At 40.2% G+C, this 27,703-nt stretch overlaps 1 protein-coding gene across 4 annotated transcripts in view; it reads left to right on the top strand.

Moving 5' to 3' along the window:
• Positions 1–3,466: 3,466 nt before the first annotated feature.
• The window catches only part of sphkap (SPHK1 interactor, AKAP domain containing), a 155,465-nt gene continuing 131,228 nt past the window's right edge, over positions 3,467–27,703 (top strand). For all 4 annotated transcript variants that reach the window (XM_028574486.1, XM_028574485.1, XM_028574488.1 and 1 more), the window contains exon 1: positions 3,467–3,754. The gene's annotated coding sequence lies outside the window, so the exon portion shown is untranslated. The remainder of the gene's footprint in view (positions 3,755–27,703) is intronic.

Raw genomic sequence — 27,703 nt, forward strand, 5'->3', positions numbered from 1 at the left:
TTTCCCCCTGTATCCATTCCATATGCTAAGCTAACTGCGTGCTGAGGTTGAGAGTGGTATCCTGGTCTTCTCATCTAACTCTCTGCAACAAAGCAAACAGATGTATTTCCTTAAATGCCATACTATTCCCTTAATCTGATACAAGTTACCCAAAATCTTGCAAATGTCTGATTATAGGCATATTTATTCTACATGGATTGTGGTTCAAATAAAACACATTCCCCAGCTGTCTGACACTTTACTTTGTTGTCAGATGCACTTATACAAATGAAACTAATATCTGTAAATATACATTTGATTGCAAACTGTGGCTATCCAAATGAGCCCAAATGTCTATGTCAAAACAAAATGTACGTGTGGGGTTTCATGGGTTGAAATGTGCCAGCCGAATATAATCACATAACCTTTTTACTAGAATATCTTTTTGATTCTCTCCATAGGTTGACAGCCACTCTCCACTCCTCAATCTCACTATACGTATTTAATAAAATTGGATTCCTTTCCTACTTCCTCCTTCTGACCTTTCTCTGTGGTTACATCACAATTCCCCATCAGTGCTCTGACATTTCCTTCGGTACCCTCTGTGTTTTATTACAGGCCTTGTGGGAGCAAACAGCAAGGCCAGGTAGTTCAGAGGCCAAAGCAGGCAGTTGGCCTGCGATCGAACGGTGGCGGCGATGTTGAAGGAATAAGGAGCATCCGTTTGGCTGCCTGGGTCTGAGAAACTCTCTGATGTCCTCATTGGAGGGAAGAACACAGGATGACAGCAAGACATTTATAGATACAAAGACCACAATATTAGAAAATAGCAAGTCCAAGAGACTGGTTAATGTAAAAAACCTTTTACTGTCAAAGTGATTCAATATAAAGTAACATATGTAGACTGTTTACAGAAGGAAGAGAGTACTGATCACGAGCTATACACAGCAATAACATTGCAGATACTACCTTTAAATTTGATCATCTTCTTAGCTACCTTGTCCTCTCTAAACAACAAAAGTCAGCATCAGTTCCCTAGTATGGAAGCTGTCGGAGCTCAGCATTTTCAAATGTATCTGTGATGACGCATTTGTCATTAAGCCTCTAAGAGGTGTTTTACTGATCTAGGGTCTCTGGTTAATTGTAGTAGAACCATTACACAGCATAATATACAGCATCTGCATTTTATACATCAGATAACTATGTGATCTTAACCGAGTAATTCTTAGATACTTTTATCAATAAAGGCAAGGAGGCCACTGGGTTACATCTGATCAGATTACCAAAAGATACCTATAATCTCTTATATTGTTTTTTTTTTAAGGTAATCAAAATGTAAAAATACTTGCGAGAACAATGCAGTTGCTGAACATGCAACATTAGATAAAGGAGGATGTTTATGGCAGAAATCATAATTTTACACTTGTTTAATACCAAAATAGTATAAATATTCCGACATCTAAATATGAATGGACTGATGAGTTGACTTCAATGTGCAGCTGGAAATGAAAATATACTGGTAGGGATTTCATTCACTGTGTCCTCAGGCTGTCACTGCCCTCACATGCACTTTGAAGACATCCCTCTGTTTATTTCTAATGCTTAGTGGTTTTGTGCACTGACTTGGTACCAAAGCTCGGCTTATATTTTATGCCCTGGTTGGTCCATGATAAGGGTAAGAAATTTAAAGAGCTGATGGGATGTGAGGCATGTCTGGAGAGAAAAAAACATGAGCTCTGTCTGTCTCTATCCTTCTCTCACACATACTCACACAAATTCAAAATGCATACACTTAAGCACAGTCGTACTATCTTGAGGAAGTCATCCTCTAAAGTGCCTGATTTGCCTGCAGTCTTTAGTGTCTTGATGTCAAGGGTCACTCACTCATCCTTTACAATAGACCAAAAATAACTTGTGCATAGCCGCTAGCTTATAATGAAAAGATTGGTAGGTTCAGTGATAAGGAAGCCAAGAGCATAAAGCTACTTTACATAGGAGCATATGGTTAATATTCATAAAACTTCATAAATGGAGAGGTGTTCCTGTGATGAGTTGATTTATTTAACATACATAATCTATGTACCCTGGAAATCCAGAGTTCTCGCGAGAGCACAATTTTAATTTGCTCAGCGAGTCACTCTGCCTTGTAGCCGAACTGCACCAATCACATCGGTGCATCTGATATAGGTGGGCCAGAGGTGAGCTAAACAGATGATGACAGTTTAATCTACCAGTTAGCTCCGCTGGTAGCTAAGCGTACTCGGGCTCTGGATACATGATCATAAACCATTGGGCAAATAAAATATTTAAACTTATGTTTTGATTACAATTCAACCTCCTATTTGATGCACCTGCATCTGCTGTAATGTTGCTTAATACAATCTCTAGCCCTTCAAAAATATATGTGTCTAAAACTAGGCTTAAATAGGCCACTGTACACATTTAAACATATAATAAAGATTTAGGAGGGCTTTCAACTGTCTGCAGGATTCTGCCACAATGCCTAACTGACTTTAGAGAATACACCACATGAAAAGCCCTTCATTTTCCAGCTAAGTGGTGCAGTTAGCCTTCTGACAGGCCAGTCATCCACATGGTTAGAGAGAGAGGCTGAGAGCTAGAGGGCTACACAGAGGTGGACAGCCTTAAGAAGAAAACGGAGTGAGAAACAGCAAGACAAGCTAGACCTCCACTGAAGGGTTAATGTACCCCAGAAATCCTCAAGGGCAGATTACTCATCCCTTAACAAGTTGCTCTTTCACCCTCACCACCCCTCCATCACCAGCCCCCTCTCCTGTGACTCTCACTACCAACAATCACAACTGATTACTGTTTCTGAGTTAACAGCCCCAGGTACCCAATCTTATGTCACACTCATAAGAAAAGTCTGGACAACTCACGCTGTGGAAGAGAGAGTGTGCGGAAAAGCTTAATGTGAGGAAATTATTCAAGGCAACATTTGCTTTAGGTCTAACAGAGCTTTAGCTTAAGAAGGTGGAGAGGTTTATGGCTATTACTGTGATGCCCTATAAACTCTAAATCTGTAGCCTACCTGAGATGATATTGGTTCATTTAACAGCTCAGAGAGATACAGAGAGTTTATTATGTCTAATCATAATGTGCTGTAGCCTACTTATCCCCCACCTCCTCATTTGTTTAGTCTTTATTTATATGTATATGGTTTTTTGTATTTTGATATTGTATGTATGATAATCATAAACATAAAAACAAGTTGAAGCATGACATGGATCTGTAGATTAAATAAAGATGAGAGGTTGACCATTTTGAAGCATAATTACAATATATATATATATATATATATATATATATATATATATATATATATATATATATTTTTTTTCACATTAACTGTAATAGTAGTATTAAGTTATGTTGTTGCTAAATTGAGCTTAGGGCCTCAGGCAGACACACTGCCTCAGTCTTATTATTATTATTTTTTTATGATATTGTTGATGTTTTACAGTATCAAGCGACGAGTCGACTATTTAAACTGTCAGTAGGCTACACCGCCCCACTGTTTCCTTCTACCAGTAACGATTTAGAACCTCTTTGGTTCTACCAATATACAGTATCAACTGCTGCTCATGTAGCATCTCTAAAGCTAGCTAGCTAGCTCTCCTGCTTCCAACAATTTTTTTTTGTGAAGTAAAAATGCTTGAGTTTTCTGTTGGCAGTTTGGGACCTTGGTTACTTTTTCCTTAAAGGATTTATTCACCCATGAGATGCTGATGACCACCACCGCTGCACTTCTTAAGTAAGTTGCTGTAATTGTGCTGATATAACCTAACGTTAGCTAAGTGTTTAGTATTTAGCTCTGTTCAGTCTGTGTGCTTAGCATTGTTAGCTAGCTAGGTAGCCCAGCAGCTCTACATTATCCAAAGCTGTGTGGCTATGTGGCTGCTAATTGTTTTGCTTGTTGGCAGTCTTTTAGCATCTGTTGGCTGCTAATTTCGTCTTTTTTTATGGTGTGCACTTTTTGCATTATGGCTAAGCTAATGTTAATTTTGTTTGGGTTTGTTGTCTGGCATGTGCAGTATGAAGCTTTCTGTTGACTTAGTAAATGTTACTTTTGTTTGAGTGTTATTGGCTTTATTAGTTTTAAGTTGTTGGCTCATTGCAAACATGCCTCCAGTTGTTAAAGGGTAATATTATTGACTTTATACAAATGCAAACATGAGTATTATATTGCATTCAACACATTTACATAATTATTTGCCTATAGTATTGGCTTCATGGGAAACTCAACATGGCTTTTGTTACATAGGACATACTGTATAGTCACCTATTTCACATACAGTACATCATGTGCAGCTAAACATTAGGTTATGTAACAGCTTGCTTTATGTACCTTCATATCATAAACATCTAAATTGCTGAGCTCCTATTTTATGGTGTAACATTACACTGCTGCTACACTCAGACACACTTACTAACATTAAAATCACACCCGTGTACTGATGGTCATCTGCTTATCGCAACATTTCATAAGAAGAGATTGATTTTGGGGATTTTCATATGAAGTGTGACTTAGCCTGCTTCTCCATATCAACTGGATGGCCCAGTTTAGTATTTTTTACATCTCAATCCAGCAGACTAGAAGATTCCATATAATAGCTGGCATCGTGCTCTGTATCTAATGTGATTTTGTGGGGGGAAGTTAATTACTGCCGCTCCCCAGTCTCTGCTGTGCTGAGCTCGATGTTTGCTTGCAGGGTCAGAGCCTAGACACCAAATTTAATCTCGGTACATATTCTGCATTCATAAAATGCACTTCCTGTGAGTTTACTGAAATACACTGGTAAGAGAAAGACATAAACAATAAGACATTATTCACATTCATTACTTTTTAATGGGTTATAGATTAATCAGTCTATAAAATAAATTATTCAATTACAATGCTTTGATTTAGCTCAAAGCACCATTGTGTCCAAAGTACAGTCTCAAAGAGCCACTAGAATGACTATAGACTCTATGTCTGTGTAATAGTATTTGGTTATAATAATGAAAAGGTAATGACGATAATTAGTTTTTTTTTTCTTACCGGGGTGAAGAAGCGACGTATATGGCGGTTAAGCGAAACCCCTTTACAAGAGTAGCCTTAAGTGAGTGACGTCAGTAACCATAAATAAAACAACGAGCTATATATTGCAGCCACAGACTGTATAAAAAGATTGCAGCACAGTGTTTCCATTTCAACTCAATTTGAGAGTCTTTACTGTGTTTTGCTGTCATTTACGGCCATGCTGCTTTCTCTCCTCTCCGTTGATCTATTCCACAGACAGTTCAGAAAACTCTATTGTCAATAAAGTTAAAAAATTCAAAAAAAATGTCGAGGGCAGACACTTCGTGGCACAGTGGTCTAGCAGCTGAGCAGACAGAGAGCAGAGAGGGCGACTCGGCAGTCTGCTAACTTGATGCACTCTCTACCAATATAGCCTATGCTGCTCTGTTTTAGGTTACAAAACGAGCATGCAGGCTGACATTTAACCGTGCGTTAATGTACCCACCTCAGCTTAAATGCGGTGATGATGTCACCACCGCGGTATTGGCACGTCACCGCCGGTATTGCGGTGATGCGGTTATCGTCACAGCACTAAAGTCAGCACTGGTAGCTGGGGACGCAATGCCAAACTTCCCTGTTCTCTTCTCTTGTAAACTAGAGAGGATGTTATGGACAAGATTTTTTTTACAGTGTACATGTTACAGTGTTGTAACAGACTCGGATATTCAGCTGTATTCAGCCAAAGAGAGGCTGTGGAAGGCTGCATCTGCGGCAGGGAACCTTCAGAACCTGAGCTGCCGAGAGAAAGCACTTCCTTGTTTGGCCTTTGTTCAAATTGCCCTTCGATGGAAACGGAATCATTCTGCTGCAATGGATGTCTCTTGCCAATAACAGCTCTCAAGGGGCTATATGTGCATTTCTGCATGTGTGCTTGGACAGAGGTTTGCTGAAAACCTTCTTCATATATGACATAAATGGTGTATTTGAACGTTATTTGAACGTATTGGTGTGGCATCTGAGGAGAACTAAACTAAACTATGCAGCATGCATATAGAGAAAATACTGCTTTAATGCTTTATAATTGCCCTTTTGGATAGGATTTAAGCTTGTGGTTTGACACAAAAGGACAAAAACAGCTGGACCAATCCCATCCTCCCTGCTGTGCACACCAGTGTGTCTGAGTCCGTGTTATGTTCTAAAACTTGATTGGGTTGGCTCTACTGAGACCTGTGTGGGCCTGCTGTGAAAAAAGATTTGAAACTACAGCTCTACAGGAAACGCTGACAGCAAGGTTAAAAGGGGCCCCTACAAGGTTCAAGGGCAAGTCAAAAAGGTTACAGAACACTGAACCGGCATCCAAAAATTAGAAAAGTCCACAAACATAGAATATTTTCACGCATTTTATTTTTATTTTTTTGGGGGGGTGGGGGTGGATTTAGTTACATAAATAACACACATTTTTTTCCTTAATGGATCTACTGTACATGTCTAATATGATCTCCGCAACCAACTATACCACTTTTTCTCGGGGGTGTGACACATCACTGCACTGTGGAGGCCTTGACTAGACATGAACTCACTCAGGGCCATCGCCAAGGTCAAACACCACCGTATGCTCATCTGGCACTGACTCTTGCTCTTTTTCCCTTCTGTCTTATCGTGTGAGTGTTTCTGTAACCAAGAGGATTTTGTGCAACTTCTTGTGTCATTGTCAGTGTTTAACTGTGCAAACATTGCATCCTTACATCTATGATTTTGCATAATTAATACTTTCTACATAACAGTACTAATGCAACATACTGCATATACCATGCATATGCATCTACCACCTACTATATGATACCCTTGGAAGACTTTCACATGATCTTTAATAATACGCAACAAGCAGCTTGCAAGAGATCACCTCTCAGGAGACTGGTACTGCTGCTCTAGCAGTCTGAGGTACGGTATATTATTAAGCTAATTAATTTCCGCTTCTCTGATAATACCCTTATCTGTATCCTGACATATGTATGTATGTATGTATATGTGTGTGTGTGTGTGTGTGTATGTATGTATATGTGTATATATATATATATATATATATATATATATATATATATATATATATATTACTATCAGATAAGACACAGACCAGCACGTCATATAAACTTTTACATTTATGGTGGTTAAACTGTGTTTCTTTGCTTTCTGCTCTTTTCCTTTTTCTCTTTCTAGTTTTTTCCTCTCCTTCTCTTCCTTTTTATCTCTCCCCAAAGCAGCGCTGGCTCATTACACATTTTGGCTTGTGCTTTTCAGCGGCTCCTATTTCACTCTGTGAGACTGCAGTGGAGGAGATTTCACTGCTGTGTCTTAGCGGAGTCGAACAGGGATGGAGGATGATGTGGCGTTTAGATTTTAGAGTTTCATCCATTAACTTGTTCCACCTTCATGAGACAACTGTGGCTTTTCCTCCCTCTGTGCTCATCCCCGTTAGTGTGGCCTTCAAAAAAATGTAAAGAGAGAATTTTGAGTTGGTTAAAAAAATCATCTGGTTTCATGAAGGCTTTACAGGTATTAAAAGAAATATGCTTAATCAAATCCCATCTTCCCAAAGAGTTATTGGACACTTTGATTGTGTACATACTAATTTTGCGTACCACCAGCTTTCATATTATCAGCATAGAGAGTTACCAATAGGCCATAGTGACCTTGCGTACTGTGAGAATATGAGCTTTTGAAGTATTGTGCAGCAATAAATGGACAGAAGCTGTTAGCTGGCTGGCGTGGCTCCAGACTGTCTTATCATCAGCCACTCAGAGCCATTGGCTCAATGGATGCATGGCACATAACACCTTCTTCTAAAACTGTCCAATGATGAATGGCCCCAATTATCGCCATGACCTTTCTCTTTGTTGCTCACTCTTTCTCCCGGTTTCCTTTCATAGGCTTTCTGTTGGGTCTGTTTACCTTCCTGTCTCTGCCACCCACTTACTCTCAGAGATCCTGCGTCGTTTTGTCCCTTTTCCTTGCTCTTTGTCTCTATTTTACTTTTTTGGTCTCACTGTGGCAACATCCTGTGAACCTTGTTTTGCCTAAACTGTAAAATTTGAGTAAAAATCCACAATTTTGTTATTTTTGCACTTTTTGGTGTTGCAGCTGACCAGAGGTGTCAAGTAACGAAGTACAAATATTTTGTTACCTTACTTAAGTAGACATTTTTGGTATCTATACTTTACTGGAGCAATTATTTTACAGCATACTTTTTACTTCTACTCCTTACATTTTCACACAATTATCTGCACTTTCTACTCCTTACATTTTAAAAATAGCCAAACAAACAAAAATATTTATTAATTTAATGATTAAATAAGGTAATGTCTCCAAACTTACCTCAATTATAACTTGTCTCCTGCTAGTTATACTACAGTACTTACTTTAAAAAAAAAGTGAAATTAATAAATATTTTTGTTGTATCTCTTTTCGGTGTTGTAATTTGTAGACGGCCCTAAGCACTCGTCTTACTGCCGGCAGCAGCAACAACAGCAGAGAGCAGAAGACAGCAGGCAAGTGTTATTTACATAAACTTCTGGTGTACTTACAAACTTTCCAATCCATCGTTTTATGAGTGCATAACCTATTTGTACTAGTATAGAAGTTTGGTATCATTTTGGGCATTATTAGTGGGGTAACTTACGAGATACAAACGTGGGTCCATTAGCCCCTGCGCTAAGCTATTCAGCTGATAACGCTACTCTACGCTAACTCTCTCAATGTTTGACCCAGCTGAAAAAAGCTTCTGGGGGGGTGTTTGGCTCATGGTGCAAAGGAGCCTAGGGTGAAATTACTCCGAACCATCACTTTAAGGCATTTTCATTTTTTTTCTTTTAAAGACTCAAAAATTTACAATAATTTGGAGGCCCCCCTGCAATGACTCTGAGGACCCCCTGTTGAAGATCTCTGCCTTAAATTACTTTTACTTTTATACTTTAAGTAGTTTTGAAACCAGTACTTTTACACTTTTACTTAAGTAAAACGCTTGAGTTGAACTTCTACAAAAGTATTTTCAAAACCTAGTATCTATACTTCTACTTGAGTAATGAATGTGAATACTTTTGACACCTCTGCAGCTAACATAATGTATCAAACCTTTTGCCTGGGCTATCATAAAATCCTGTGTAGAATGCCTGTGGTGGATGAGAGTTTCTACTATAGACTGTAAAAATAATGGACGTAGCATCAGTAACGTCACCCATTGGTTTTTGGACTGCTGTTTTGAAGCCAAGAGTTTGCATTTTGGCCGTCGCCATCTTGGTATTTTAAAACTAAACCAAAAGTGACCATATTTGGACAAAAGAGCGGAGCTGGAGAGGATGATGTGGTTAAGCCAGTGTCTCTCTGGTTTCAATGGCGCTGCGTTGAGCTTAACGCTAAAGAAGGATAGTCGCTGATTTTCAACCCTTCTGATGCAAGTCATCCAGAGGAGTTTTGCTGGCATTCATCTGCATAAATTTACAGCAATACAAAAAAAATCAGCAGACTCTCCCTTAGGTTACCAGCTAATGCTAGCGGTAGCTAACAACTCTCGGTTGGCAAGGTGCTACCCAATGCTAAACAAGACATTTTAGGCAACCAAAAAACCAAAAAATCAACTTTTAAGTGAAAACACACAGTGAGAGGGTCAGAGTTTAAGATGAAAACATGGACATGGACAACACCCTAAAAACAAAGTTCATGGCTATTTTAATATACACAGGGCCGTGGATAGCATTGCTAAGCCTCTATCATGATTGACAGGTTGGCGTGTAGACTCGCCCTAAAACAGCGGATCGTCAACTGGCGACCGAGAGCCACATCTGGCCCGCCAAAGCTTTCAGTCCGACCCGCAGAATAATAATGAATTCAGAAAATGTGAAGAGGAAAAAATGCGTCTGGTATTTAGCATTTAGAGCATTCACAGCAGGTAACATTTCACAGGGAGAGTTCAAACCCACCCCCGTGTTTGAATTCCTATTCACATGCCGATAAGTTTCGGTGTTGCGGATCTAACACCCAGGTAGCCTTAACCAGACAAAATGCCATGCAGCTTCAAGCACCATTCATTTGGATAAAAGAGTTGCGTTTTGGGAGATAGACGGGATTCTCAACAGCGATGCCCGCTCTCCACACACACAGCAGAGCCGAGAGGTTTGGGTGTTACAACACGCAGCACATGTAGCCTAGCCTACCTAACTGGGAACGATAAAGAGAGGATTATCAACGGCCGCTGGCGCAACTAAAGCTACGCTCGTTACTTTAGATTCAACTTTATTGTCATTGTACAGTGTACAAGTACAAAGACAGCAAAATGCAGTTTGCGTCCAACCAGAAGTGCAGAAAAGTGCAATGCGATATAGAAGTATCTAGGTGGTGCATAGGGTGAAGGTACAATAAAATATTTTGTGAGTAAAAAGTCTATACTATCAATACCAACATGTAGAAAGCAATCATTTCAATCTGCTCTGTCTTTGCAGTCCACTCTCGTCCACCACACTGTTTTACACAAACATAGCGCGCTACTCTGCAAATAGCGAATTTTTAAAAACCAGATAAAATGAAAGCTGTTTGTTTGTAGTCTTAACTGTTTTTATGTTAGTTTGCCACAAATCTTGAAATTTGGACAAGTTCTTGTAAACTTAGTTGCTGGCTAAACAAACCATCCTCTCTCTTCTTGATGACGAACCGCGATCATTTCATTGCAAATGAGGCATACAGGTTTAGTTTTACTGAAAGTCGGCAAAGGGAATGCTTAGCCTACTTATCAGTCCTTTCTTGATTAAAGCTGCCGTTTTCCATGTCAACGTTTCGCTTTGACAGTAACATTTTTACCTGACAACAGGCCTTTCTTCCTGCAAGCGTTTCCCACCAATCAGGACACTGCATTCTACAACGGTAATTACAGATTTTAACCATCACTCCTCAGTGAACTGCCTCCTAATCTGAGGTCCTTTTCTAGTTAAGGAGCCAGTTGCCATTATTATTATTTCCATGTTTTTTAGGAGTCTGTTCACACTAATAAATGTAAAAAATATAGCATTAATTTCGTAAGAAAGTGAAAAGATCAAGGATAAATACATCTTATTTTTTTTATTTGAAAGTCTTGCCCCCAAAAATTCTGGCCCTTGGAAAAATGTAGTTGATGACCTCTGCCATAAAGCAGGCCCTGCATTATTGTCTTTTAAAAATAAATAGGACCATAATTTACTAAATGAACATCATGCTGTATTAGAAGACTTAAAACTAACGAAAATGAAAATGTTTACTGAGGTAATTAATCAAGTGAGAAGTAGGGTCATTTTCCTATGGACTTCTATACAAAATGATTTCTTTTTGGAGCCAGTAGAGTCACCCCCTGCCTGAAATAGATAAAATGCAGGTTTAAGGCACTTCCGCATTGGCTTCACTATTCAGGCCCGAAGGTTGCCGCTTGGTTTCTACGCACAAAGAAGAATAAAACCAGGGGTGCTTGGGTGGTGCAGGAGAAAAAGCAGGGGGGAGGGCAGTGTCATGTCTCTCGTCTTTCAGTGTTTTTGTTCCAACTTTGTGTTATTGTGTGGATTGGAGGGGGCAAGGAGAGCGTGATTTACAAAAACGAAAACGTCAGTCTTCTGGACTCCACAGCCCGTTCCTTTGAAGCCTGGCATCACCACACAGCCAGTGTACGGTACCGTCTTTCACGGAACTCACAGACAGCAAGCATGTTTAGTTACGTCTGTTTCTCTCTGCCGTTGTTGTTTTTCACAAAGAACCGGGCTGGTTAAAGTTAACTGACGTTATAGAGGTCCGTTAAAACATGCGCTGTCAGAGCACAGCACACGTTAGGTTGTGATAGACAACGGCAGAGAGAAATGGACTCACTTGTGGTTTGGGAGTTCCAGGTGAAGTCGTGAAAGCCGCTGCCGTAGATGTACGGTAAAGCCAGAAGTTGAATGTGGTCAAGCCCTACGGGGAGATGAAGGGCTGTTCGCTGTTTTCCCGTGCTGGTCGGTGTTCTTCTTCAGCATTTAGCGGCAGTCTAGAACATTTTTAACGTTAGCTCTATATACTGCCCCCGTCAGGTCCGGAAGGATTGCATCCCCCGGTGCCTACGGTACTGTGGAAAAATGAGTACCGGCACGTTTTCAGAATTTTGGTACCGAAGTATCGGTTCTCGTGACATTCCTACTCTCACCTACATGATAACTTCCCTTTATAAATCACCATGCTTCCCTGACAGTGTTTAATCTAAGAAGCACATCCTTCCCGGTTCACCACATCCAAACAAGTATGGTAGAGTTCTTCTCAATTACCAACATAGAAACAATTCACCACTCACCTGTAGCATGCTGCCTTCACCTCCTGAAGGCTGATGCTAAATTTGTATTATAGGCAGCTTTTGTGCATGTTGGAACCACATGGGCCGCAGGCGGTCATAGTTCTGGCGTGACCAATAAAAAGAGTGTTTAAAAGTGTTGAGTGACAGCGTGTCACAGCAGGAAGTGCTGATAGCTGTGAGAGCCAAGACATTTTGAAAATTGCAACCAAACTTCATATAATTAGATTAGGCTAATTGTGTGAGAAGAATTATTTGAACATTTCTTGCCTCTGTTATTTGCATACACTACCTGTTATTGTCTTTCCAAGAAGTCCTACATGCGTCAGAAGTAGCTCGTTCAATATCTCATGCAGCAACAACAAGGATTTGTTTGGAAAAATCAAAAGGCAAATTGGTTGGAAAGAAAAGTTTGTACGATCAACAGTAGATGCCATATTAGCTTGAACACATAAACAAAAATCTGTTCTAGACTGGCAAGTGGACAACGTTCACTGCCTCAAAAAATGATAATTTAGGGCATTGCGGCTATTTGCTGCATTGCAGAGATCACACAAAAAACAGGATGTTGAACGAACTGTTTTCTCAATTTTCATGTTTGCTTCTTTCTGCTAATTTACTGTGCACTGTGCATCCCGGATTATCTTTGTGTTGTGTGTGTGTGTGTGTGTGTGTGTGTGTGTGTGTGTGTGTGTGTGTGTGTGTGTGTGTGTACCCAGCTGTCTCTCCCTCTGCTCTCCTTGTTTCACCCGTTGTCACTCCCCTAACTTTTCTTCCTCTGTGTGCTATTCCTCCAGGCAGAAGAAGACAGATGTCTGATCTTAACAGAAAAAGACTGCGGGCAAGGGCAGCAGTAGATGAATTGGATGATGGGGGTCGAGGAGTGTTTTGGTCCGAGTGTGGCTGTTTTCAACCGTTATCTCCCCCCGAGATTGATAGAAGTCATGTTTCTTTCAAAGCAAAGAAACGAGATAAAGAACCCACCTTTCAACTTGAATGTCTGGTGAGAACTGATCAATCACATATCAAAAAAATCTTAATGAACCTGCCTGGTTAGATAAAGGCTGAATGAATTGGAAATAACAGAAATAACAGAAATCCTTTTGTTTTGACACATGCTCCCATTTGGATTGTCAGATAAGAGTGCTATATTCATTTTGGAGAAACATGGCTTCCTGACAACTGCAACACCCTTTTGAGATTAGGCCAGATTTTGGAAAAATGATATTTTGTCCTCATTGAGTTAAGGCAAGTGTGTTAACAAAGTCACCCGGGTTTTGTTTGAACTGACATCCTCGAGGACAGGAGTTTTGAGAGGTAGTGTGCAGTTACTGTGCCCAACTGTTTGGATAGTTCATCAACATCAAAAGCTCTGTCTAATACGATAGAATTACCATAAAATTTGCCAAGCCAGTAAAGTAATTAGCCTACCTTACTTAATCAAAGGATTCTTGTAGAAAAAAACTTGACGTCTTGACCTTTTGAGTTTGTCAGAACCAAATGATCTTCATCTTTAAATAATTAGGCAGGTGAATGCTTCATGCAGACACCTGTACAAAATTACACCGTCACACGTCAGCTTGTTTTGAAAAGGTTGGAAGTGTTTAAGTTTAGTTTCTATACTGAATCTGTCCTAAGGGTTTGACAAGGCCTAGCAAATAAGGCCATCCCAAATACCGTTTTTTGGGCTTCGGAGCTTCAGTACTAATCAACAGCGGGGGGAGGGAGGAGATGAGTTATAACTTATAACTCGACTCAGCCAGACATTGACCTTGCTCTCTCTACCAATGTTAGCTGCTTTATTTTAACAATGTTAGGCTACAAAAACGTGCATGCAGGCTGAAATTCAACCGTGGTGTTTTGTCTGGATTAAGCTATGAGCAGAGGGAAATTCTGCTAGCTGCGAGGCTAATTTATGCAGTGTAAAATGCAATGGTAAAACACTTGCAGAGCTGTCAATCTCAGCTGAGAATGGAGACATGTCTGGCTGAGTCCTTCCATTACCTACTGTGTATTATATAGGCCTATCCAGTTGAATGTTATCTGTGAATATCACAAGTAATCAAGCCTAGAAATAATTTAAAATAATAATAATCGGACACACAAAAGAAATCCCTCATATGTTTGAAGGACTGTCCATGGCCTTATTGCAAAGCTTAACTGACGAGCAAGTTGTTTTTTTTCAAATTATATCAACCTCAAACTAAGGCATACATTAAACATACACAAACATTACATTAAGTTGTGCAACTTAACTTTCAGAACTACAAGTTTCAACCTGAGACTGATCTGTATATACATATATATGTAAATATTAGTTATACTCAACCTATTTTATAGGTTTATATATTTGATTATAATGTCACACAGCTCTGTTACACTTATGCTATTAGATAGTTGATCAGCTGTTTCTAAAGAGAGAGAGAGAGAGAGAGAGAGAGAGAGAGAGATGCGCAACAATCAGCTGTTTTTCCGAAGGGATAGTCAACGTGTCAGATCGTGGTCACCACTACGTATTTTCTTGTCTTTGATTTTGGTAGTTGTTGTGTTTGGTGTAGTTTCATCGTCCATACGACTCTGTGATTTACTTTTGTCGGTCCGCTTCGTGGAATGGATGATTAAGTTAGACTCTGATATCTGGGAATATCTGGAAAGGAGATGGAGACTGAACAAATGCTGAGTACAATGAGTTCAGACTTATGCAGCTTTATTCACACAACAAACAAACATACATTCATGAAAGAGAGAACAGTTGACATGCACCAAATGTATATGCCAAGGTTTCTCCTAGAAAGGAAGATAACCATGTGTACACCCTCCTAAGAGCATGTACCCATAGTGTCTCTACGAACATCAGAATAACTCCTCCTTTATACTTTTTGTCCTCACACACTTCAAGCTATCTATTTCAGTGCAACAGTTTACTCTTAAACTACACCTTTTATGGTATGTGCTCCTAATAGATTCCCACATTCCTGGCTCCAATTCCTCTCTGTGAAAGTTGTACCCAAACTCATAATAGATTCTACACATTCCTGTGGGTGAAGGTTGTCCCCAGACTAACCTTCTTGTGTAGTACCCTACATACAACATATAAAATACATTTGAAACATGTAGGCAGAAATATCCAACCTATCAATCCTCCCTTTTTTTTATCCTAGTTGAGGTACAGTACTACAATGTGATATGCAACAATATGAACCCCTGGAATACATTTTGAATGATGATTATCCCAAATACATCCCTTACATGAAACATTAACCCTTACATTGAATTTCTCATGCACATCTTTTAATCCACTTGTCACATGGACCCTCATCATCACTTGTTGTGGAAGTATCATACAGTGAAGAAGACGCAGACCTGTGTCTCCGTCGATGAGCTGATTGGAAATGCACATGATTAACATTTGGAAAAAAACATTTCCAGAGTTGCAAAACTCCGTTGAAATTAATTCTACTAACACTTGAGGCTTTCCTACAATTACCTCGTCAGTAGGTGACTCATATTCAACTGTCATTCTTACTTCTCCGAAATCAATACAAGTAATATTAATACTATTTATGTAAAATGCCCTTGTCACATTTGTTCTTAAAGGAAGTAATATACATTGCGTTTTTGTCATTGAGTGGAGTGATGTCATCCTTATGTCCAACACCCCCCCTCTTTAAACCTCATCTGTTTAACATTACTGTATAAACTAGACAGATGCTTAGCAGTAACATGACACTCACCAATATACTATCTAAAATAAACCCATGCCTATTTTAGTCAATACCAATTTCCCAATGCATTCAAATTTGGACCGATATTGCAATTATTCAACTACTTGAAATTGTAAACATTTTGAAATATGAAAATTATCTTAAACTCTTCAGATTTTACCTCTTTTACTCAATAAGCCAAAATCGTAATCACTATTAAAAATTCAATGAATTGCACAGCTCCGCTCTGGAGTCAGTGTAAGTTCTATTACCTTCTAACAGTTACAGTAACACCACTTTTCAGCTTATGCAGAATAGTGACCTTCACGTCAGATTTCTAAACCTCTATGTATGTTACAAAATATACTAATTTTGATACCCAATTGGTTGTGATGAATGGATGTCCCTTTAACATATGTAGCACTAATGTCGCCGGAACATTCAATACAAATTTGACAGAATGAATATCACCAGGTACAGACAAAATGTCATTTTTCACTACCAAGTTGCTTAATATCGAGACATCTCTTAACCCTTCATATAGGTGTGTTTACCTATGTAATAACCTTATTTCAAAATAATTACTTCTTTAAAGTATGTGTGTTTCCAAAATGTGTACTTGTCGGTGCAGTACCTCCTCAGTGTCGCTGGGTCAGCAATCCAGTCTCCCCCCCCTCCGTTTCTCAGTCCGTCTGCAGGCTGTTCATCTGTTCTTCCTTTAGACAGAGTCTATTGATACGGACGGAGACCTCAGGGTCATCTCCACCCTGGCCTCTTGCATTGTCACATTCTTGCTTTTCAGTCTCTGTACTGAACTGCAACTCCAGTTCATCTGTTGAATATTTCACCAAAGTACTTTTCGAACATGAGTGACATTACTTCCTTAATGTCAGTCACTGATCATACCTCGAAAACCATCTGGGTGTCCATTTCCACCATGGGCAGTTGAAAGTCTGCGGCCTCTCCCTCTCAGCTCGTTCTGTAACACCAGATGTGTTTCTGGTGCTGGTGTCTGATGGAGGGGGCCCATGTTGCCCACTGAATGGAATAGAATACTGAGCCCAGGATTCGTGATCCCGGTTCAGCTTTTTGCTGGTCCTGCAGCTTGGGGAAGTGAGACGGCCCGCTCTGACACATCGAGGCCCTGAATAAACACAAAACACAACTCCTCCAAAATACATTTGAAACATGTAGGCAGAAATATCCAACCTATCACACTCCATGTTTTCTGTTGAGATGCTGAAGCTCTGACGTCGTGCTATTATCGCGGTAAGCTAGTTTGATTTTGCAGTAGACACACTGTACAGAGTTTTAGTTTTAATTACGTTTGAACTGATTCCAAACTTTGGACACTTTCTGTCGTTTTCTCCAGCCTGTCTCTTAGTCCCTCGCTATTTACGCTCTGGCATGTGTCACCAGCAAGGGGGTAAGCTTCGCTTCAGAACTCGAACCTCCGATGGCACCATTTTGTTGCTATAAAGGTATCACCTCCCGTTAGCATTCCACTGACCGCCGTTTTTTTTTTACGTAACTTGACTGCGAATAACTTTACATCTGAAGCGTTTAAAGACTCTATTTGTCCGTTGTTTATTTCTAAAGAAACACGACAATGTATAAAAGGCTCCATTACCTTGTACCTCACGTTATGGCTCCGTAGCAGACGCTTTTATAAAAATAGGCTAACGATTGTGTCATAACCACGAGACTTGCTGTCGCACAGTAGAGGAATTACCGTATAGTACAGGAGAAGCTTGCAGGCAGTTTCAACTTACATGAGCTGTTTAGGTTTAATTACTAATGTTAACTAGCATGTTAGTTAGCAATAATTAGCCTGTGTCCATGTTATCTCCTTACATATTCCTACGCTCTCCGTCTCTGTAAGATTGGGAATGATTGAGATTTCTCTTGGCACAGCTACCAGAAGACTTACAACTTTCAGACGTGTTGCTCACGTCACATTTACGTTGTCTCTGTCAGTTGGAGGCTGCGCAGTAAAGCAAGAGATCACCGGAAAAGTGCTTCTAATAGCCTTCACTGGTCTCCGTCCAGAGCAACGGGGTCTATTGGTCCATTATATATATGTCAGTGTTCGCCAGCAGCAGACTGAGCAGCGTGTGTGTAACCGTAATAATGCTCCGTGCCGAAATACCGTCCGTCAGCGATACAACGTTGGTAACATTGATTTAACAAAGCTTCGAGGCAAGTCATTTTGCATCGAGGATTTTTTGTAATCGAGTTATTCGAGTTATTCGAGGAATTGTTTCAGCCCTAGATAGAAGACATTAATAATGATACCTAAACAATGATTATTGTGTTTATTGTATGTCATATCACATGACTTATGCACTTCTGTAAAAAAATGCAGTAGCGTCACGTCATCGCCGTATTGCGGTGAGGCAGTTCTCGTCCTAGCGTTCTGGTATTTGACTTTTTTGGAGTTTTGATGGTTAGCTTTTCATTATGCCATGTGAATAGGCACATTCATAAATGGATATAGCTTTTTGTGATTTTATGTCAATCTTTAGTTGATGAGCATTCATTGTTTGTTGTAGTTCTTTATAATTTGAAACATTGTACATTTAAAAATAAATTCAATTTGATTGTGGCACAATACATCTACATAATTTCAAAAATGTTTATAGTAATGCCTTGAATCACGTGTGCTGCAGTTTAATGGTTCTTCATAACAGAACACCCATTTCTTTTCATTCAATTTCTGGCATCCATCAAACCAGTCTTAACTGGTTACACTGACTGTTACTGCAGCAAGCCAGTAGCCCGGGTGATTGTTTAATTGTTGGTCAAGAGGTGTAGGGAGCAGTCTCTTTGGTCAAACAAGACATAAGTGCACTGTGGGTCAGCAAGGTGCGCTTACGCCCAATTAATCTCTCCACATCTGGTTGTGTTTCAGAGGACGCAGGAAAATTAATCCTCTGAACTGAACCATGGAAAACATGTTGTCATGTCTACTCCACTGTAACGAAGCCAGCTGGAAAAGATGATTGCACATCGTCTGATTCATCCATGAAAGGAGGAATTTCTTCTGAGAGCTTATATTTGTTTTTCATTAAAGGTCCTAAGACCTGCTGCTTTTTGGATGCTTTTATATAGCCTTTAGTGGTCCCCTAATACTGTATCTGAAGTCTCTTTCCCGAAATTTAGCCTTGGTGCAGAATTACAGTCACCAGAGCCATTCCCACAATGAGCTTTCCTTAGGATGTGCCATTTATGTGTCTGTAGCTTTAAATGGAGAGAGAGAGAGAGAGAGAGAGAGAGAGAGAGAGAGAGAGAGAGAGAGAGAGAGAGAGAGAGAGAGAGAGAGAGAGAGAGAGAGAGAGAGAGAGAGAGAGAGAGAGAGAGAGAGCGTTGGGTGCTGTCCTCATCTCCTACTTCAATGCCTAACGAATCTATATCTCTTTCTCTCCCCTGTCTTTCACTGGTTGAAGCCTGAAAATACTGTAAAACAAATTAATAACATAACTAATTCCACTGGTCGGGCTGTTCAGCTCTGTTTCAGACTGATACCTCTGGTTCATCCTCAACACGGGCCTTTTTCAGTCGTGGAAAATACTTTTCAATAGGCTACTCATCTGGATTGAAGCAGCAAAAAATGACAAAACATTATTTATAATACGTTTAATTGATTCAATGCTGCTACATATAGTGTTTTGACCTCGACAACCCAACTGCATTTTACCGCAAACTTGCGACTAGTTAACTTTCTAAAGCAGGCGCAATCCCTTGTTTGCTAAGAGTCGGGTCGGGACTCCAACGTTAACACACTGACAACATTTTATTCAGAATCTAAAATATTTTTATAACACTTTTTAATATGTGATTGTGTAAAGGTGTTCACGAGATAGATACCAACCTTTTGTGAAATTTTGCCAGCCGTCTTCTCTCCTTATGGAGACAGACGCTGTGTGCACTGTGGGCTCGATGGTGTATTATTAAGCCTCCAACGTCGCCTTACAGGCACTAACCCTCACCGTAACCTTAAACATAACCATTGCCGCGGTGCCTGGAAGGTGACGTTTGGGGGCTTAAAAAACACAACGCCGCACGGTGGGAGAAGCTGTGTGTGTGTGTGTGTGTGTGTGTGTGTGTGTGTGTGTGTGTGTGTGTGTGTGTGTGTGTGAGCGAGACACAAGTGACAGAGAGACGGAGGAGAGCAGGGAAAGGAAATGCAGAAGAACGTATTTGAAATGGCGTTTAAAAAATAATAACAAAAAGCAATGTGCGGCGGCCGGTGTTGATAGTGAGGCGGACCGCCACACAATAGTCTGTGTGGGAAACACTGACATTTTCATGCCATGGGACATTTACAGTTTTTTACAATCACTTTGTCACTAATTTCAGAACCTTTACGTCATTTTTCAAAACTCTAGACACAAAACTCACAACCAATGATCAAAATACACATTTTTTTCACATTCACTTGTTTCAATTGCTTGGATACAATACACATAAACCTAAGATCATTTGTTCATTTAACAAAGATCACCTGTTCAATATGACACAACTTAACATCAAAGTACTACTATTTCAAAAAGCAGCGTGGATGTAATATTTCTTCACCATTCTTTACTGTAATGTATTACTGTTCTGGTCTATGGTCCCATGTACCACCTTTGAGACTATTTACATTATTGACAGTACTGCACTTTATGGATGCAGGCCCTTGGAATTACTTGTTATATACATATACATATACACTCGTACCACATTGTTTGCCACGCCCGAAGGTTTTTTCCAAGATGTTTGGCTAACTGCGATGTAGATGAGAACCTGTGGCCAAATCCACAAGACAGAGTTGATGAAGATGTACAGTAATCACTTCTTTGTTTTGCTTTTTACAGTACAAGCAAGTTGAGGAACACTGCATTTGATGTTTTACTGTCTTTTCTTTTCTATTTTGTAGCAAATTATTTTGCTTTGATTCAAATAAACCTATGTTATGATCGTACTGTATTGTTTTTCATCAATACATTTCAGGTTTTGTTCAATGATTCCACTGTGTCTGTAGTATTCTCTCTACAACTGCAGTACTTTTACAGGGATGTATTTACATCTAGTACCATAATGAAACATGTATCACCTATTTTGTACTACAATATTTAATGATGTACAAACGATGACACAGTGAAACTATGGGTAGCTTGTGTGTGGGTGATCTAAAGTAACGTTTCAATTGTATTTCACAATCAATTAGTTTTTTGAACCAATGATTGTGCAAGTGCAAGATTTATTTAAATATATGAATGCACATTGCAATGTTTTGAACATTGGACAGCCTGTGTTACAAGTGATGACCGTTTTGAGTTTTGTGTCTAGAGTTTTGAAAAATTCTGTCAAGGTTGTGAAATTAGTAGCAAAGTGAAAAAACTGTAATACATAGACAAAATGTTACATTTTATGCCCCATAAATGTATTCTTGCCTGATTGCCGTACTCCCATTAAAACAACAAGAGAAATTGTGTGTGTGTGTGTGTGTGTGTGTGTGTGTGTGTGTGTGTGTATATATGAAGGAGTAATATCTGCATATAGCTTCATGCTGGTGAGGAGTAGACTCCAAGCAGCACACACATAGAATGCACTATTCAACTTTTGCATTTTTTAAATCTTTTGCACATTTGAAGATCACATTTTCCTTGATTTACCTTGTAATTAGCAGTAACAGTTGCTGTCTCTCATTCTGTTGCAATCATTTTTTGTGCACCTTTTTAGAATAAAAATATTAAGATGCTTTTAAGGCAGCAGCTGAAGATTTCTTAAACCCAGAAAACCCAGCTGCTCACAGGCCAAGCATATGCGATAGTGGTGGGTAGCCCCCGGATATTTGTGTGCATGTGTTTAACCCGACTTCACTCGCTGCAAATGCTCTTGCAGTCTGTTGCTGCTAGTCAACAGACCAGGTTGAACAAGGGTCAAAATAGTTCCTGGCTTCTCTTTCTTGCAAACATTTGAAAATATAAGCAAAGGAAAACAATCTGTTTATCATACGTTTTGAAAACTCTTGCAAACTCCTGCCTTTTGAACTTCCATGATGACGTCATAGCCCGTGCCATGTTTATCTAAAAAGATTTCATATGTTTATGTGTCTTTTTCTGACCCATTTCATATTTTTATACAGCTCAAGTGTTACTGCAGTCTGCTCTCCTACACTGAAGTATGTTGTTGTCAGAGAGCACTGCAGGTATGTTTTCCTTGATTTTCCCAAGGGGGTAAGTGAACGTGTGGCAAGCATAGCTCCTATGGTGCCATTTTGATGCTGACAAGCACTCACCCCCCTTTAGCATCCCATTGACTGCCATTCATTTTGACGTCACTTTGACAGCGAATAACTATTTCATCTGAAGTGTTTAAAGACTTTATTTGTTTATTTCTAAAGAAACACGACAATGTATAAAAGGCTCCATTACATGAGCTGTTTAAGTTTAATTACTAATGTTAACTAGCATTTTAGTTAGCAATAATTAGCCTGTGCCCATGTTATCTCCTTACATATACCTACGCTCTCTGTCTCTGCAAGATTGGGAATGATTGAGATTTCTCTTGGCACAGCTACCAGAAGACTTAAAACTTTCAGACAAGTTGCTCATGTCACATCTACGTGGTCTCTCTCAGTTGGAGGCTGCGCAGTAACGCTCAGCGCTCACCGGAAAAGTGCTTCTAAAATCCTTCACTGGTCTCCATCCAGAGCAACGGGATCTGTTGGTCCATTGTATACGGTCTATGGATTTTCCAGCCAGGTACAGTAACCATCTGGTGCTGAGCTTGCAGGACCCTTTAGGTTATCACTATCCCTGAAAGCATTAGCAGAGTTTAGCTCATTGTCAAGTTCTGGGCTTGATGTCTTGCTCTCCTGGCCTCAGTGTCAAGGACTAGTCCTGTTAAGGGCTCATCATACAGCACACTAATCTACTTTTGTGTGTCTGTGTCTGTGTCTGTGTGTGTCTGTGTGCGTGTGTCTGTGTGTGTACACAGTGTGAGTGTGAGAGAGATTATGTGTTCATTAGGAATGGCTTGACCTAGAGTGCAGGACCAACATATAAACTATGGTTTGCATCATGGAGGTTGATGTCCCTTACGTGTGCGTGTAGAATATCCTTTGTGGCTAATAAAGCTGGACTGTCGTCAGCAGACTCCTTGATAGTGAAAAAATCTAAATGTATCTAATAGCTCCCATTCAGTTAGTTTCATTACAGTGTGTACATGTGTCTGACCTCAGTTGGCCTACTGTACTGTCCAACCATGTGCTTAAACTGATCCAAACTGAGGCTTTGGAATACAGTTGAATAAGTAGATTTTTTTTGTTTTTGCTGGAATGGCTTTAGAAGTTTCTTTGGATTTTTTTTCTACAGTGAAAACAGTATCATGATATAGAATTGACCACAGCTACTTTTTTTGTGAAGTAGCAACATTTTATATCCACCTTTTTAGCCAATGAGGGGTGTGGGTAGTGGTATGGGGAAAGATTTGGGGTGAGGTACCACAATTGGTGAAGAAGTCTTTTAATTACCATTGAATCCCTCACCATGTCAACTCACAAGACCTTCATGTTAACAGCAGATACAGATGAGGGAGAACAACATCAAACTGACATTATACAAATGATAGTCTCACGTTGCCAGACCTTTCTCAACACTACTGTGGAGTAATGGCTGGCTTATCCAAACATACATTCCAGGATAGGAGAAAAAAAACCACTCTGGGTTGTTTGAATTTCTTTAAACCAATCACAATCGTCTTGCGTGGTGCTAAGCTCCAGATGGTGGCTCTGCAAAATAGTCTCGGGAAGGAACATTTGCACCCCGCAAACGGAAACGCCACGCACAATATTAAATGAAGTTAAACGTGAGCCATTTAAATTAGTTCGAGACATAGTCAAACGTATCACCGTGTGTATTTTGTCCATAGAAAATCCCCTCCAATATGTCCCAAAATGTAGACGGTGAATGCCGCAAACATATTCTTTGTAAATCTTTACAATCATTCCCCCTAAACAACCAAGCAGGCCTGCCTTGTTGCACGATCCATGCCATGTTCAGCATGTAGCTTGCTAGCAAGTTTGTTGTTGTTTCCCGAAGATAACTGAGTTAGACAACGGCAACACGCATTGATTATCCTGGAAATGAACTGCCGTTGATCCAGACTAGGGGTGGGATCGGGCCGAATTTTTCTGCCCGGCCCGCGTCCAACAGAACCGTAACCGAACCCGGCCCGAGCCCGACAGGCATCAAGAGATTTATGTCCGAGCCCGACCCGGCCCGACACAGTTAAAATCTCATTTTTTCTCATACTAATGACACATGTAGGCTAGGTGTTTGTGTGGAAAGCTTTTATTAAGCAACTGTAAGGAAGGCAACCAGAAATGTCAACAGATGAGCGCATCAGCACAGTGAGCGCGCACACGGAGCAACAAGCGCACGTTAACACAGGAACACACAAGAGGCCCAATCATATAATTGAAATAAAATTAACATATGCCTAGACAACTATGTGGAAATACTTCCACACAGTAGGCTTTCCTTCATTTTCGGTGGTTTTAAAATCTCCTGAGGCCAACTTCTTTTTAACATCTTTAACATCCATCATTGCGCTCTGAGTGCTCAATGCGCTGCGGCATGCAGTCTGCCTGATATGCACGTGTTTCTGTTAGGTTAATATTTTAAATTTATTTTAATCACAAAAACGAACATTTGCATCAAGTGAAACAGGCCCATTCATAATAAGCTGTTTAAAATTTTAAATGTCCAATGCCTTAGGCTACCGCGCTTTTTGTGACCGTCCGAGCCCGGCCCGAGCCCGGCCCGAGCCCGGCCCGAGCCCGGCCATCATTTATAAATATCCGTCCGAACCTGACCCGTCGGGACCCGTCGGGCTCGGGTCGGGTATCCCAGCCTTAATCCAGACTACACAAATGATGAATAAACTTGTGAACCACAGTACCTCTAAGTTGATGGCTGGTTAAAACTCTAAATAATGTGAACCATGTCATTAGGTAGTTGGCACGTAAAAGGTAGTTAAATGCATTTGGAGTCCTGAGACTAGACATAGGGCGGTTGGACTAGACCAGGGCTATCCAGGGCTCAGCCCCAGCGCATCGGCTGCAGAAAAGGCCGAACTACTGTACATTTGTACCACAAATTATTAACTTAACTCATATTTATCTGTTGGGGGCAGGGGCGTACTGTATTACTTTACATGGCAACACAACTGAGAGAGTGCTCGTCTAGACTGCATATAGCTTGAAAAGACTGACAGTCCGCCCTCACCCCCCATTCTGCTCCATCTCAGCACCCACTGAAGTGATCGATGTATTGGGACACGTGAGGGCATGAATTGTCATCTTAAATTAGTGTCAAACTGTGATTATGAATTATTGGTACTAACTAGAAGGTCTGTACTTCTATACAGCATGTAGAACATTTGACTGTGGAGAATGTGGGCTACACAGCTGTTATACCAGGAGTATTTTTTGCATATTCAGTAAATTACCTAATTGTACATGTGAAACCTAATGATTCAGTAATGCTTTTATAGGTTTGTTAAATGCTAATAAACTACTAAAAAGGACCCTTTGAACCACCACATAACAAATCCCAAATGAACCCCTGTTTTGTGTGTATAACTCTCCAGTGGACATTTGCTGCCTAGCACCCACTCTGCTCAGCAGGGATTAGGCACACTAAGACACACAAGGCAAATACCCTGAGCCTCAGTAAGAGGTTGTGGCGATATATACGCTGCAGGAGAGCAGGGGCTGATTTTAAAAGAAAGTACCATTTACAGAGAGAGAGAGAGAGAGAGGGAGAGAGAGAGAGAGAGAGAGATCGACCCTCATGAGCGTGGTGAGTGCTTTCGGCCATCTTGTTATAATACCTGTTGCTGTTTGATGTACCTCTTCTGTGAATATCAACAATAGCGTGAGTGGGTGCATATGACTTTCATATTTATGCATACGGTTTGTGTGTATATAAATGTTGCAATTGTTTCTTCTTGCAGCAGTGCCTCAGTTTAATTTGAGATATTCAGGCAAACAGTTATGTTTAGCTTGAATTCAGTCACATCCCTATAGCATGATGTGAGTTTTGTGTTGGCATATGTTATGCTAAACCTTATGGTTCTACATGGTTGCATGGTCACATAAATTGCTCAGTGTGCTGCAGGTCTCAAGATGCATCAAAACACAGCACAGGTTTAACTCGCTCAACACCTGCAACAATGTACCTCAGTTGGTCTTGGTTCGTTTGTCAGAAATTATATTTGGGCTTTTTATGTTAGCTTGTATTGTTGTGCAACAGTACAGTGGCTTCTATGCATAGCTGAGTGCCAAGTCAAGTTCGCAGACTCAGTTTGTGAGACAGGCGAGCAGCTATCAGTCATGCTGAAGAGTCACTGTCTCTCGCCCAATGTTTGAGGATGACGACTATGAACATCTGTACATAATTTCATGGCAATCAATACAATATTTGTTGACATATTTCAGCATGGACAAACGGGAAGTACGTAGTGTTTGGAACATTCCTCTTCAGTTTAAATGGCATACTGTTACTAAATAAATAGTATGGAACTGGGACACAGCATACTGTATGTCTCTGCTGTTTCCAGGGGCCCTGTCGATGACCTGAGAGGAGAGTGGATTGATTGTATGGCTGATAACTGCAGAAACTGAAAGAGGAATTATGGAGGAGCTAACTGGATTAGTGTAAGGCGGTTTAGCTGGCTTCCTGCAGCGTCAGAGGAGAAACGCTGACACTGTCTTTTTTCTGTCTGTTTTTCCCACTTGAAAAAAAATATTTTAGCTGTAACTGTAGAGGGGAAAAAAATTATATTCTGCAAAACTATTTTGTTAAAATTATCTGCTTTGTTTAAACTAAAAAATATTCCATCAATATCATACAAAGAATGTTATATGGGGCGCTTCAAAGAAGGATTCAGAAAGCACAAGGCTACATGATCAAAACAAACTACAGTAGCATGAGAATAAATGCTATAATGTTTGCAGTATTTTAAAAGGGTGATAGAATTATTATATAGGGTATTTTACACTGTTCCTTATGGTCTCCTAATGGGGTATGTAACATTGGTTGGGCTGAAAATGGCCCGGGGGCTATTCTATGGATCCTAATGCATCCCTGTGTTTTGGCCCTAATTGGAATAAAAGCTTTACTTCCAAATATGGTATGCTCATGAATATTCAGATGAGCTACGCTCTGATTGGTTGAGCGAACCACATACACATACAGTGGAGACGAGACACCAGGTCTCATATTTCAGACACTGCAGTGTTATACATTGTTCGTCTGCTATTTCATTACTAAATTCACTTCTGAGACTTTTTTATGCGAGAAATCAACTATGTAAAGGTCAAATATGTGCAGTTTTATGAAAATGTATGGCTAATTGCAAATTTTGTCTTGTGTTGGAGTTCATGAGCTCCGTGACAGCGGCCAGTGCTGCCTGGGTTGCTTCCTCGTCGCCCGGCCTGTCCTTTCACAGACCCCGGGTACACTTTCGGCATAACTATAGCATAATTACACTTTGAATTTCCCGGCATATCACTGCTACCCTAAGGTCTTACAAAGCTTAGCTAACGGTGACTTTGCGCGGGTATATGGAGCACCGCAGGCTGCCGGCCGTGACGAAGATCCATCTAGCTCA

Source organism: Perca flavescens, chromosome 3 (genome assembly GCF_004354835.1).
Source record: "Perca flavescens isolate YP-PL-M2 chromosome 3, PFLA_1.0, whole genome shotgun sequence".
Taxonomy (NCBI): Eukaryota; Metazoa; Chordata; class Actinopteri; order Perciformes; family Percidae; genus Perca; species Perca flavescens.